The 14620-nt window shown below is 40.3% G+C and overlaps 1 protein-coding gene across 5 annotated transcripts in view; it reads left to right on the forward strand.

The window, feature by feature from the left end:
• The window catches only part of LOC122611632 (terminal nucleotidyltransferase 5C), a 47398-nt gene that overhangs the window by 29901 nt on the left and 2877 nt on the right, over positions 1-14620 (forward strand). The window contains exon 1 of one of the 5 annotated variants that reach the window (XM_043784856.1): positions 11441-11729. The exons of 3 other annotated variants lie outside the window; for them this stretch is intronic. The gene's annotated coding sequence lies outside the window, so the exon portion shown is untranslated. Of the gene's footprint in view, positions 1-11440; positions 11730-14382; positions 14570-14620 lie in introns of those variants that run through there. One more of the 5 variants, XM_043784855.1, reaches the window with a different exon arrangement.

Genomic DNA, 14620 nt, shown 5'->3' on the forward strand with positions numbered 1-14620 from the left:
TCACCCCAGCTACGTCAGTTTCGGTGGCGGCCTTAGATTTTCAGTGGCTGCAGGTGAAACCTCACCTAGGCGACTTGGTCGACTTGGTCTTGGTCTGTTTTTCGTGTTTCTTTCGCTGGTCTGGACTAGGCTAGCGATTCCACGTCTGGTCACGTGTAGGGTAGGCCAACAAACGCAAATTACATTTGACGTACGTATGTAGCTACCACTGAAGCAACCCTCACTAATTACATTACATTATATATAACAATGTCTTTGTTTGTTTGCTTGGTTTGCAGTTTGTTCACGTTGTCTCACCTGAATTTGAATTTAAATTTTCGTCTTTATCCACATGGCAAAAGAGGCATTTGATACCAGCCTCGAAGAAAGAAATTATGTAAACAGTGGTGGGGAAGGTAAACAGGAGACACTTCAATACGTAGTTGAATAGAGTGGAACATGTGGAACTTCTGTTTTTGTTTCGTGTTTAAACAGTTTGGGGTTTGTTATTATTTGTGCCTGTCCCGTGTTTATTTGACTATGGCCACCATGTAGCCATCTAATCCTCCGCATGTGGTGATCCACTGCACTTGTTGTTCAATCGAATGGTGTTTGTTGGTTGTACTTGTGCGCACATGCAAATATCAGGCTCATATTTGCCTATTGACCACGCAAGCCTCTGGTTTTCTCTTGATTTATGATTTTTTTGTTTGCAGAGGTTAATAACCTGAATTTAAATTATCCAAGCTCTGCCGCAGTCTACCTGAGTTGCTGATGTATGTGTATCTCGGCTTCGTCGTTCTCCGTTACCAAGTTTGATAGCTTCTGACCCCATTCAGATGCGGGCAGCTTCAATCCGAATCCGATCCAAATCAAAATCCGAATAAATAATAATGCCGTGCCGCTCCAGGGCAGAGCTGTGAAGTGTGTTTATCTTGGAGATATTAATTACCAGGGCCAAGCCCAGAACGTGGCTCACAGAACGTAAGCTGATTATGCCTCGCTTGTCTATTTACAATCAGATCCTCAGAAGTTTAATTATGCAACCCGGGAGCTTGGCCTTTTCCTCCTTCTCTCTGTCTGTGGGGGCGTTTAATTTATCCCCCAGATACGTGATCTCTGTGGTCTTTCGAAGAGGATCTCTCCAGCTAGCAGACTGTTTCCCCCCTGAGCAGGTGAGCTTTTGCCACAGCCTAATTGCAGTTTGCGTGGCCCGACTTCGTGACTTGTAAATAACAGAAAAACAGCCAAAGCGTTTTGGCCTAATGATGCAGATATACAAGCAAACATGTAATAAAACTGCGTGCTGAGTAATTCTGTGATTGCCGCTAAGTAGGAAAGTTGCCTTCTATGACTGGGCGTAGAACTCGAGTTTTTGAGTAATCATATGAAATAAAGATCGCATTTCTTCCGTACACTGAAACATTTTGCTTAAGAAGGATCTTGAATTTAAATCCAATTATCATTTAGTACATGTGTAAGAAATTTGGCGAAAATTAGGCTTTGATAGGAAAACTACAAGCTAATCCCCCAAATTAACAAAAGAGAAGGCTATAATCGCCCGACTATCAGATACAGATACCTGCTGGAAATGCGGACGACCAATTTAATATATGCCAATCCTGGCATATTTATAGAAATTGAGAACAAAATTAATACCTTTAAAACAATTGTCAAATTCTTTAAAAAATTTGGGCAGGACAGTGTTGGGCACTTTGAATGGGCGTGGCCAAAATGTTATAGTTTAGCGATAGAAATAGGCAAGACAAATAATAAAGCAACAAAAAAATCGGTTTGTGAGCGTTAGAATGGGCATGAAAACAAACTTGTGCTGCGTTTTTGTCTCTTGAATCTGCGTGCTTAATAGCTTCTAGCTTTTATTGTTTCAAAGATCTGCATGCTTAGTCTTAACTTTCTAGCTTTTGTAGTTCCTGAGATATCGACGTTCATACGGACAGACAGACGGACATGCCCAGATCAACTCGGCTATTGATCCTGATCAAGAATATATATACTTCATATGACCGGCAACGCTTCTTTCTGCCTGTTACATACTTTTCAACGAATCTAGGATCTAGTTGTATACTCTACAAGTAAGGGGTATAATAATATATCGTTCTACTTAACATTGATTTCTTTGAATTTGCACGTAAGGCTTTCCACTTTCATGCCGATCTCCTTGACCTACATATCGATAAAGCTGTTTGTATTTTGTAACCTATTTTCATCATTGAGCCATTTGCATATCAACCCATTTTGTATATTTTGAGGGGGGGCAGCGGACTTATCAGTTTTCGTTTGCATTTGGCGCACGGGTTTTTACCATTTTTTCCATTTTGCATGAGTCGCCTAATCAAAGTTGCATTGGGCAACTTCAAGACGGTAAAACTAAACCCTTTTTTAAATGCAATCAACTTTTGATAAGTTGTGTTGTGCTCTAGTTAATGTTGTTTTTGCTGCTGCAGCTGGTGATATTGTGGTCGCTACTACTACATTATATTATTGTTGTTATATTGTTGTTGTTTCTGTTGCTATTGATTGTCAACCTTCAGCGAACAACGTTGTATGCCGCACACGGCGAAGGTCGGCCACTGCGTTCGTTGTCCGTCGCATTCGCTGTTGGTGTTTTTGCCGTTGGTGTTGTTGCTGTAGTGTTGTTGTTTTAGTTGTTGTTGGACGGCGGCCTATCGGCATTTATTTCATGCACAAAACCCAAACCAAAACTAAAACTGAAACACTGAACTGAACCGATCCGATCCGAACGAGCTTTGAGCTATATGCATTTACATGCATTTGGATACGAGACGCACATATGCCTATGACTATATATCTTTGACTTTGATTATATATAGATTGGCCCGAGTGTGCGCTAGTGCGATTGCGAAATTTGCACTGTTCTAATTAAAAATGGATACGTTCAAGTTAAGGACGGACGCAGCTAATTGAATTAGGGCGAGAATGCTCGTTTACAAATGAATTGGATAGGTACGAGTTCCTACAAGTTTGCACACCTCTGCACACCTTTACACCTGTAAAGATGTTGGCTATTTTAGGGCCCGAAATTATTGAACGTAACCGCGGTTAATGGGTTGGGTGTAAACTGCATATCCACGTTGCCATAGTTTCCCACTTCGAGAGCTTCGCTTTGTTTGGCTTTAAACAATGGCAAGCAAGGTAAACACGAGCAACTTTCAGCTGTTTAAATATCATGCGAAAGCCCAAATTAAATATGAAGAAAAGAAATTGGGTATAGTTCGGATACAAATACAAATATAAATATAGATACAGATCCGACTGGCCTGGCCGTATGTAGAGCACAAATGCTGTCCTAGATTGGCCGAAAGAATGCGACAATTCTGGTTTGGGGTACAGTGAAGGGTCCATTAGTGCGGTTGAAATCTTCACATTACGATGGGTTACTCTTGCTGCGGTGGTCACTTTATGGGCCAAATAAATTGAACGAAATGGTGCGCCTTGGCAAAATCCCATTCGAATGTGGTTTCTTGCTCTAATTTATTCTTGTTTGACTGCCAAGCGCCGTCGAATTTTTCCCTGTTGTATAGTTTTAAATACATTTTTCTATTTTCTGCAGCTTTTTAGTGGCGACACTTTTATCTGTCGCATGCATAATAAATTTATTCTCTTTATTGACCTTTTCACATATTTCTTTTGTTTGCAGGTAAGCTGCCATATCCAATCTAACTTTGATATCTGCCCTGCAACCTCTGTATTGTGTAAGTATGTACTGCTTTTCCAATAGGTTCACTGACCAGAGGAAGGTACCGAAAAACATTTCTGTTTGACCACACAGAGAAACCAAAGAAAGGAGCGTTTGCACAAAATCCAAACAAAAAGTAAAAATGGCTAACAAGATTTCACTTTCGCGCTTTAAACGGCAAATCGCAGCCAGTCGCTGATACTTTGTTGCACTCGCAATGCCAGTTGCACTTGTTGCATTTGTTGCAGTTGTACTTGCTGTGGCAATGGCCATTGCAGTCGCACATAGAAGTTCCACCATCCGCAAAAGCGAAGATGAAATTTCTGTTTGCTGCGGCTTTGGTTGCAGTTTCATCAGTGACGGCTCTCTGCGGCTTTTACACAAGGAGGCAACTCCAAATGAACAAGTTACGGTCTATTTGGGAGATTTTGACTATATTGCATTTAATTGCATTTGCATAAGTTGATGCTGCCCAAAATGAAAAGGGATTCTAGAACTATCCTGCAATTAAAATTAAATTTAAGCATTATTGCTCTTAATCCTGATTTCATAAATTGAGAAAAGACTGTAGTTTCATCTTTCAGCAGCTGGCTTAAATTTCGTTTTCAACTTCTTTTTAAGGTGCAAACGCAGATAGAGTTGCCTCAGTGACGGTCTCAGATTAAGTCGCGTCTTTGGGTTCTCAGGTGCTTGTTTTGATTTCAGCCTTTATGTTTTCTGGTGCTGCTGCATACAGTATGGCCATAAAGCCACTACTCGGTGGTGGTGGTGGAGTTTTTGCGGTGGCGCAACGCTTCGGCATGTGCATGTTCATGTGCATGACTCGAGTGCATTGTACAACACACAAAGGCAAACACATGAACAATTGCCACAACATTAGCAGCAACAATTTGCGGCTTGTTTGGGCTCTGGGTTGGGCATTTGGATTGCATTGGTAGCCGCTGTTTGCTAAGTGAAAAGCCTTGTTTTGTTTTCCAGACATTTTCACCATTAGCCGGGGGATTTCCTCTCCAGTTTAACAGGGCAGGCAGCCCATTAAGTTTGGTTCATTTAAAATCCTGTGATGTGTTTCCTTTCAACGCAAATGTCAAGTTACATTTTGCAGCGAATAATATTAATAACACATACACAAATGTTTGAAAACTCCTTTCACTTTTTTGAAAAGTTGAGACCAATCCGTCGTTGTTGCTGTATTGCTGTGTTGCAGTCGTGCAACGAAGCATTGCCCGCAGCCGCAACTTCGCAGAATATTTGCCACATTGCCACAGATACACGAGGCAAGGTGGCATTTCAGAGTTCCACTGACACAGAGACCAACTAAAGCGCAACGCAAATTCGCAACGCGAAGCGAAACGAATCGCGAATCGAGCCGAAGTACGAGAGCCTGTCAGATACAAATTCACTTACCGAAGCAGATACAGATACAGACATAATGCAGCGTTGAACGAACTTTTAGTGGCTGCCACTAACCTTTCAGCCATACACACATGCATATATGTATCTGCCGCTCACACTAAATACGAGTACATTCCCTGATGATCCAGCACTGCTGCAGACGATTCTGCTGGCCCGGCCAAGCGCATCAAATGTATCTCGGCGGCGAGAGAGAACTATAATTGAAATCGGGTTTCTATTTTGATTGCCATTTAATTATTTGACGACTGCCCGATGGCAGCGCACTCGAGTGGAGCACAGCAGAAAAAAACCGAAGGCATCGACTCATGTCTAATAAGCAGATTACGCAGCTCGCACTTGAATGCCCACACATCGGTGCAAATCAACAGGGCACTCCAAGCTTAAGAATACGCCAAAAAAATGGAAACAAAAATGCTCGAACAAACCAAAAGATATTCATGCTTCGTGACGTAATTTCTGATGGATTATAATTGGAGATACACTTTTCTTATCCGCAAAGTTCAATTTAGTTGATTTATTGTTATTGTTATTATTATTTCAATTCAAATACGATTTGGGACATTTAAAATGCCGTTTATCTTTCATCCTCCAAAAGACGATCCCGCCTGGATAAATAATGCCTTTTGATTCGAGGAAGCAATTCAAGCAAAAGTCAAAGAGATTTAGAGCGTGCATATTTTGTGGTACGATTTACAATTTTCTTTTATATCTGTTTTATATCTTTCCCAATTGCGTAACCGCTCTTTTTAACGATCTACTTGAAATGGCAGCCACGTAGCTGCCGGGAGTTGTTGTCACGTCGAAGAAAGTGAAATTACAAAATTTTAAAAATCAACCACAAACCCAAAAGTTGGTTGACGCAAGGGCCAGACACCGGCCGTTGGGTCAACTAATCGACCAGCGAATTCCAATAGTCCAGATTTGCTGCACCACTTCCACTGGCTGAATGAAAGCTCATAATGGGTGTATATAGATAGAAAACGGATCGTGTACAATCTATGGATTTCGATTGGAGATTGCAGTTGATTACAGATCAGTGCGATCGTGATTGGTTCGGGCCATTAACCGATTGGGCCTGCACGTGCTGGCTACAGCAGAGGATGTCAATCATCTGGAACATCATCTGAGCATCTGAGTGGCGTTTGATGTGGTGATAAGTCCGACTATATATGATTGTGGATTCCTGTCCGCCGGTGTGCTTATGTATGAGATGTAATAAGCAATCATTTTCGGAATTTTTGTTTGTGCAAGCAGTTTAATTTCGTTTTATTTGTTGCCGAGTCGTCTTCTCTCCGCCATCTCGTTTTATTTTTATTGTGCTTACTCGGCTGCATACCTACTATACAAATAAAGTATGTAAGCGTCTTCGCGGGGCAATAAACCCTGGTCGACTTTTGCAGGCCGATGTGATGAGGGAAAAGTGAACTTAAATCAAGCAAAAACACGATTATTAAATTGTTATTTAAATTTATTTAAGCATGGCCCAAATCTTGAGCACTTAAGGGACACTTAGCGCAAGCAACATAAATCAGCTGTTGGACTTGTTTGGCCCAGCGCACGGTCACTTAATTGCCTTGTTTTCGATCCCAGTTAGCATTAGCAGTGAATCAACCCATCCACCGACATCACAGGCAAATCCCAACTGGCTTAGTCACCATCCAGTAGTCCCAGCCCCTGATGTCGGGACAACCCACGTTGGCGTAAATACTTCTGATCAATTCGTTTATGGGTCAAGATGTGCAATTCGCAATTAATCAGCCAGCATCTTTATCGTTCCGCGCATGCCAAAAAAGAAAAACAGAAAACAGTGGAGGAGGCAACAGTCAAAAAGATACTTTTATTCGTGCTAAACAAGACAACTAATCCGCACCTGAATCTGGCACAAGTGCCGACTGTAGGTACAACTGTTTTTACCCTATTTATATATATCACTCGCATTCATATATATAGATACAGATTGTTTCAGTTGGCATTTTTTCAGCTTACCTGGCATGTTCTACTTGGTTGCTCGGTTTTTGTTTCGCCGATTTCGTTCTTATCATTTTGCCAGCGGAAATATATCTGTTGCGGTACTACTTCTTTGGTTTCGAAGGCGGAAGTAAATGCTAGGAAACAAATTCAGCCACAGCTTCAAGTAGAACAAAGAAGTAAATAAAGTCTAATACAAATTTCCGTGTAAAGATTTCGATTGATGTATATAAGTAATAATTAGATTAGGTGTCCACAAAATGTTTTTAAATTTTTGAATGCCATAAGTAAATACGTTTGTGTACTCCCAAGGTTCCGGAGAATAATGAGTTTGGAGTGGCCACTTTTTCAGGAGATTCCACATTTTCCCGGCTGTCGTTGCTTATATGGATACATGAATATCCTAACTTTATTCGAGCACACAGATGACACTTTCTCAGTGCCCAGGAAGCAATTGATAGTGGCTAAAGATCACTTTTAATGACACGATGTCATTTATCAATTTTAATTACTTAGAGGCATCGAAATTTTAAACGTTTATTGAAACGGTGGAGGCCAGAACGAAGGGAGTATGTGGTATAGTATAGGTTTCAAGGTCGCCCGAAAGTACACGTCGAAAGTATCTCGGAGTTTCGATGTAAGCGATTTTAATTGATTTCAAGTCAAATTGCCATTAACTGATAGATGGAAGACACGTCGACAGACAGGTAGAGAAAAAACCAGCACACACACATTTGGGCCTCTCCAGAACCTCTGATACCCCTGATATCACTCGCTACCCCTCGATAACGACTGCTAAATCCGCATGCCGAAACTTTTTACTATTTTTCCTATTCGACCGAGTGTTTGTATGTGTATCCCATGGATACACAGATACTCATCGTCACATTGCTGTAATTATAAGTTGCATGATTGTAAGTCACGCTAGAAAACAATGAGTATCCAAAACAAAAGTAACAGTCGCAGAACAACACTCCAGACACTAAAGAACATAAAATTGATATCAAACTAGGCGAACAGCAATTCGCCATTTCCAAAGCCAATAAAAAGTAAATATAAGAACTACGCAAAAGCCACGGAGACGAGTAACGAAAACAAAAACACCATTTGCAATGGAAAGTTTGTTTATCCGTCGACTCAATCGCCAAATTAGAATCAGTTGATACGCAAAGGGAAGTGAACTTAAACTCATTTAGAGTCGGAATAGTCGTTAGTTTTAAAGCGAATGAAAATGGCAATAAAAAATAGTATCGTAAACATTGAAGATAACTAAAAACCTTTGGTAAATCACTCGAAATAAATATCTGAACTCTCCAGCATAATAAAAATCGCGTAAAACAACGACCTAAATATTTGTATATTTCAGGTAAATATTTGCCACTCAGGCGTCGAGCGTTAAAGCAACGAATAATTATGACATGGAAAACAAAAAAATTATACAAATTCGCCTACCATTTCTTGTTGACAATAATATTTGCACAAATGCTGACTGCTGAACAGTAATTTTGTGTTTGTCCAGAATCAGTTGCGTTATAAACATATTGAATGATATAGATATAGATTATATAGCAGAGTATTAGGTTTTCCAATTTTCCATCTATTTAATAATCTCCCTTATTTGTGGGGCAGCTTTTGAATTTGCTTCCATTTTAATGATTTTCTATTAAATGGCTCAATATAAATACAGCCTATCACAATTTGGACTGCAATTGACTTTTTTTTTATTAATAATTAGGTTATACATTTTTTGGCTCCAGTATTTACTTTTTATGATTAATTTAAGCAAGAGTCGGAAATGGGCCTATTTGATTGCATAATAGCAAATCGGGAAAGGGAAACCCAACCGACCAGCCTACGAATAAAATATATTACCCGAGTGCCAATTGTCCAATAAAGTCAAATCAAGCCAGACAAATCCAAATCAAATCAAACTTAAATGACTATCCCTCTCACTTACCCACTACGGTGTCACGTTTCGACTAGGTTCCACATTTTTGGACACAGAAAATAAATAAGGAAAATGAAACCCGACCAAAGTCTGACAAGAAACCGAATGTTAAGAAGCGGAAAAGTGCTGAAAGCTGAAGTCAAAATCAATTAAAGGTAGATAGAAATGATTCAAAAGGAATGGAAGGAAATGCTGCCTAAAAAAATTTACCGCTTTGTCGTACACCGCAAAGTTCAAAAATTATATGTGCACTCATTAGTCACGAAATAAATTAATGGAATCTTTTATCAAAGCTAGCTTACATTCATTTAATAGCAGTTTAAATACTAATTGGGATCGATCTGTCAGAGAAGGGTTTGCAGATTCAACATTTATTATACTAAAAAGCCTTGATCAAAGCTCAAAGCTACAAAACGTTCTTTAAATCTAGGAAATTTTTGGATTTGGGTCTAATAATCATATAATATTTCCATAGGAAAACCACTTCGGTGTCGGCACTTTCATTTTCTGTCTGGTTGGAAGTATGTGAAACTATGCCAAAAACGCAAGTGTATCTGAATCTGATTTCGAGCGCGTGTACGAAGCTGATTTTGTTGGATCGAATAGAGTGCGTATTTGAAATGTCGGTCGAACCGGTTTGGTGGTTCGGGGCCTGAGGCATGAGGTTTTTGAATACCCGTCGCCTGGCATAACAATTAGCCGCGACTTGCATTTGTGGATCGATGGGCAGGGATGGGGCAGCTAGAATTGGCCGCCACACTTTCGTTTCGGCCTGTTGGCCAAGCCCTATGTTGAATGGATGGAATGGCGGAACTCGAGGTATCTAAAGCCAAGCGTGAGATACAGATATATTTGCAATGGACACGGCTTATTGGGTCAGGGTCGCCATAAATGAGTCTGCGTCTTGCCAAACAAGCGACCGCGTCGCACCAAGACCTCATCCATCGGCCACAGATACAGATACAGATATTGTGAGCTGCGGTATACGGTGCAGGGTATACGGCTAACAACTAACTGGCAACAACAATAGCATTCATAATGGCAACAAGCTTGGCTCCACTGCGACCTCAGCTCCCAGCGTTTTATATTATATTTCTCGTGTGCTGGCGCTGCAGTGCTAGATGGTTTCGTATCTGCAAGATACATTAACGCTTGCCTCAATCTCAATGTTACTGTGCTTTTTCAGGCTTCCATCACGAGCGTATAGGCATTAATCAAGCGATATCCGAAAACAACCTTTCAAAAAGATAAGCGAAATACAAAACCAGCAAATCACAAATAGCGTTGCAAAATGTTGGTTAAATTATATCTTTGAGCCGGCCGACAGTTATTCTAATAACGGTAAGGCTAATGAAGCTTAATTATAATGAAGTGCTCTGCATATATTATGGCATCGAATTGCTGTGCTAATCTCATTACTCGATATTCATAAGCAGTCGAAACGGGATTAATTCCTTTACGTCTGTATAATAAGTATTCATCAGATAAATATTCCATATAGTATATCATGAGATTACGGTTGCTAGGCTTTGTATATGTCAGTACCAAATGATTATTCATATAAGTTGTGTTTATTTTTGGCTATCGTCGTCTCCCAATACCATACATAATACTAATTCCAATCCTCATGGGACGCAGGAGAATTCCGTCTTATCGGCAGAGGACAGTTTTTTTTCCGCTTATTTGAAAATGGTTCTTGGTTTGTTGTTTTGCTGCTTAGTTCGTAAATAAGTTAGTAATTTTTCTGCATTGCCACTAAAAAGAATGTACTGTATTAGACTTGCGTAGTGGACTTGCTTAGCAATTTGGCAATCAATTCATAGCATATAAACCCGTGATTTGATATACAATTTCATGGAACTATAGGTTTTCATCCCAGAGCAAAGGAATAATAATGAAATCAAAAAATGCATTGCAATTATGGATAAAAGCGGCCCACACGCACACACAGACAGTCACTCACCTAGAAGACCCCGTGCTTCTTCTTCTCTTTATCAGCTGAGCGAGCAACACCCGCATGTTGCAGTGCATTGGACAAAAAAATTGGCGAAGAGAGAATGTGAGAGGGGAAGCGAGATCGACCGACTAACCCAAAGTTGTAGTTGTAGTGTGTGCGCTTATGTGTGTGTGTCCCCTTCTAAAAAAGCCCCAAAAGCATAAAACTCACTCAAACGGCATTCCACTCAAGCGCCTCGTGACGTCAGCTGAGAGAGAGCGAGTGGGAAGGAGCTTTTTCCACTTGCGTTTTGTCTCTATAGTTTCTTGTTCGCGATTCAAATTGGAGTTATTTTTCAGAGCAAGCGGCAGCGTCGACGTCAATTCATTTGGTTTTCGAGCGTACAACTAAACGGTCGTTCTTCTCTGCGCGAACTAGAAAGATTAGAAGCAATCGAGAGTGTGAGAGCCGAAATTTAAATTAAAAACCATACGAATAAAAAAGTGTACATTGCTGAAAGAAAAAGAAAAAACAAAAGTGTTTTATGTGCCATTGCAAGCAGATTGTATTTAATTCACATACAAACACGCGAGTAAATCGAATCGCAAAAGCAGTTTGATTCGCTTAGTCGCCTTGAGTAGGCGCCAATTGTGGGCACCACTCACCGTGTCCTCCGCTTGTTTTCCTCTTTCTTCGACGGTAATGCGGTGCTAAAACAAAATCTACACGGAGTCCATATTTGTTGAAGCCTCTGCTTACACTAGGTATGTCAAAATAGAAAATGGCAAACCAGAAAATATGTACGCATGTGTGATGAAATTGGAAAATAGATCAAATTGATTGATCAAATTGTTCTAACGAAAAGGTTGGAAACTAATTGAAGCGCTTTGCGATTTATTTTAACATCAACATACTGCCTCAAATACCCTTAATTTTTATAAATAATGCTACAAATTTGTTATGTATCCAATTAAAATTAGTATAGCATTTCTTCGTGAGTGTAGGCTTTGATTTTTCGAGTTTTTCTCGTCATTTATTTTTTTCTATAATAGACTTTCTGCCATTGTTGGGCATTTGCTGCTTTCCTTAGCCGCGAAAGATGGGAGAGAAGGAGGGCAAAAAACAACGATTTTCACTTTTATTTGAGACCAGTCTAGGCCAACACACACAAACAAACACTCACAAACACACACAAGCAGAAACTATACACCTGTTTGCATGTTTGAGTGAAGCACCTGCACTGCCACCGAGAAACCGTTGTGATAATGATGAAGCCAAAGATAATGCATTTGGAATTGTGCATTTACGAATCGTACGTAAATTGGTGAAAATTAGGTGGATAATGTATTCAAAATTGTAAAATTGTGGTGTGATTCACTAAGAACAGTGTGTGAACTAGCTTAATGCTACAAAGCATTATCGCATTGACTTCATGGATGACTATTACAGCCTCATAATTCTATTACTTTCAAATAACCTAACGGTAGACTGTATTTGTTAAATGTGTTTCGGAAGCACCGAGGCAGTCGAAAAATATAGAAAGTAACTAACAGGAAAATAATCAAATTTGATTTGATTTCACACGTTGTCTAACCATTAACTAGTGCAAAGGTGTTTATTAAACCAAAGAGGGGCGCATCTGAATGTCGTAGCCGAATTGAAGTTTCTGCCTGCAATTCCCCAAGGGCGAATTCTCCTCAAAACGATTGTCGTCTCATGAAAATGCAGTTTAAGCAATTACAATAAATACATGACAGCGGCAATTTGTGCTTGTGCGCGACGTCAATGGCAATTAATAAATAACTAATTGTCCGGCTGGGCAAAAACAACAAGAAGGCTAACTTAACTGGAACTGAGTGAATAACAATACCGTGTTTTCCGCCGCCCTCTAGCCGCCCCTTCCCCTCTATCACCCATTCTCAGCCATATAAAGTGTGAACAGAGCCACGCGGCAGTTCTCAAGATACTAAGATCCAAAGCGAAATCGCACCGACCCCGGGGACCCGAAACAAAATTTAGTTATATTACCCAATTCACACGAAACCTGAGCACATATTAATACGCCCGAAGTCCCATTCCACAGAGTTGCGCGAAGTTTCCCAAAAAAGCTAAAGATATACACATTGAGTACTCAGTACAAGATCTTTGCAAATAATACTAGAATTTTACCAGCTTTTGCCAGAAACAAAAAGTACTTATCTAAAAGTTACGGCAGCGATACGGTAAAATTATTGCATCAGCCGCAAAAAGAAAATATTGGAAACAATAAAACCGAAGGTACAAAATCCTGTGCTGAAAGTTAGCGCTCCAAAGTGATCTTGCTCGTTTGGCGGCGTGAATGATATCATTGGGATGTGAAGAGGTCTGCGGATAGATTTGCATGCGACTAAGCTGTCTTCGGAACTGGGCGACCGCACTGTGAATCATTCGAGGCAGAAATGCATTTGCATGGGATTAAAATTCCGTTTACGCTTCCTCACTCGTTCATCACCCCACCTCGCTAATCGGCGCTCGGTATTATTCGTCCGCCTCCTATATTTTTATATATGTAATATGTATTTGGTGCGGTCGCCGGTCGGTTATGCCAGAAAATAAATTTTTTTTTGTGCACAAACAAAATGATAAAAAGAGAACCCAAACCCAAACCCACACTCACAAACGCGCACACACACACACACACGCAGATAAAACTCATGCAGAAGATAGAGCTAAACGATATAATAGCCAGTCCATGTAGAACAGGAGCACAAAACAGAAGGCGAAAAGTCGGGGAGTGGGATAACGTATAGGGAATTTTGGGGGCTCCAACGTCGCCCCGATAAGAACGCGGAACTTTCGACTGGGCTATGTAGATCCGATTCTATCCCATTCGATGTGATGCCAAAACTCTGGTGGCTTCTCGTTTGGGCGAGGACGCGAAAAGTGAAATAAAATAAGCAATAAATAGCTCGGCATTTAGTGTTTGCCGCGTAGGCCGCTCTAGCGCACAGCAACAGTCGAATTTAGCGAATTTAAAGCAAATTAATTAATTAAAAGAAGAAGCCCCGGGCAGCGTTTGGCATTGGCCAGATAAACTGGCAAAATAAATAAATAAATAACAGTGGCGACAATATCATGATGATACAGCGACATGAAAACAATCGAAAAGAGCCACAGTGCCGAGATAATGGAATAGAACAGCAATACATATAAGCTGTATATGTATGTGTCCGCTCCCTCTGCAAAGCAAACCAATTAATATCAAGGCAGCTGAATACTATCATATAAAAACAAAACAATGTATCGGCCTTGCATGCTGAACATTTGTAATTTATTTGTAATATTTTGATAATTCTCTTTCCAAAAACGGACTTTTCGAATTTTCCCTGTTAAAATCCAACAACGTGGCTCTCGAAATGTAATCAAACATTTGCTTTCTAACCAGTACTCATTCGTTAGACCTCGACATTTCCACATCCACCCAAAATTCCTAATACAAAATTCGGTTTGTTGAAAACCCCGAAAGCAAGCCAACCACATACGCCACAATTACAATAACGATGGTAGTTTAGATCAGTGGAGGAATCGAACCAGTAGCAACCAAAGCCATAGCATTAGATTATTGGTAGTAGTTAAGCCTAAGATTCCCACGACGCCCTACTAACTTGGGACTCTC

This window comes from Drosophila teissieri, chromosome 2L (assembly GCF_016746235.2).
Source record: "Drosophila teissieri strain GT53w chromosome 2L, Prin_Dtei_1.1, whole genome shotgun sequence".
Taxonomy (NCBI): Eukaryota; Metazoa; Arthropoda; class Insecta; order Diptera; family Drosophilidae; genus Drosophila; species Drosophila teissieri.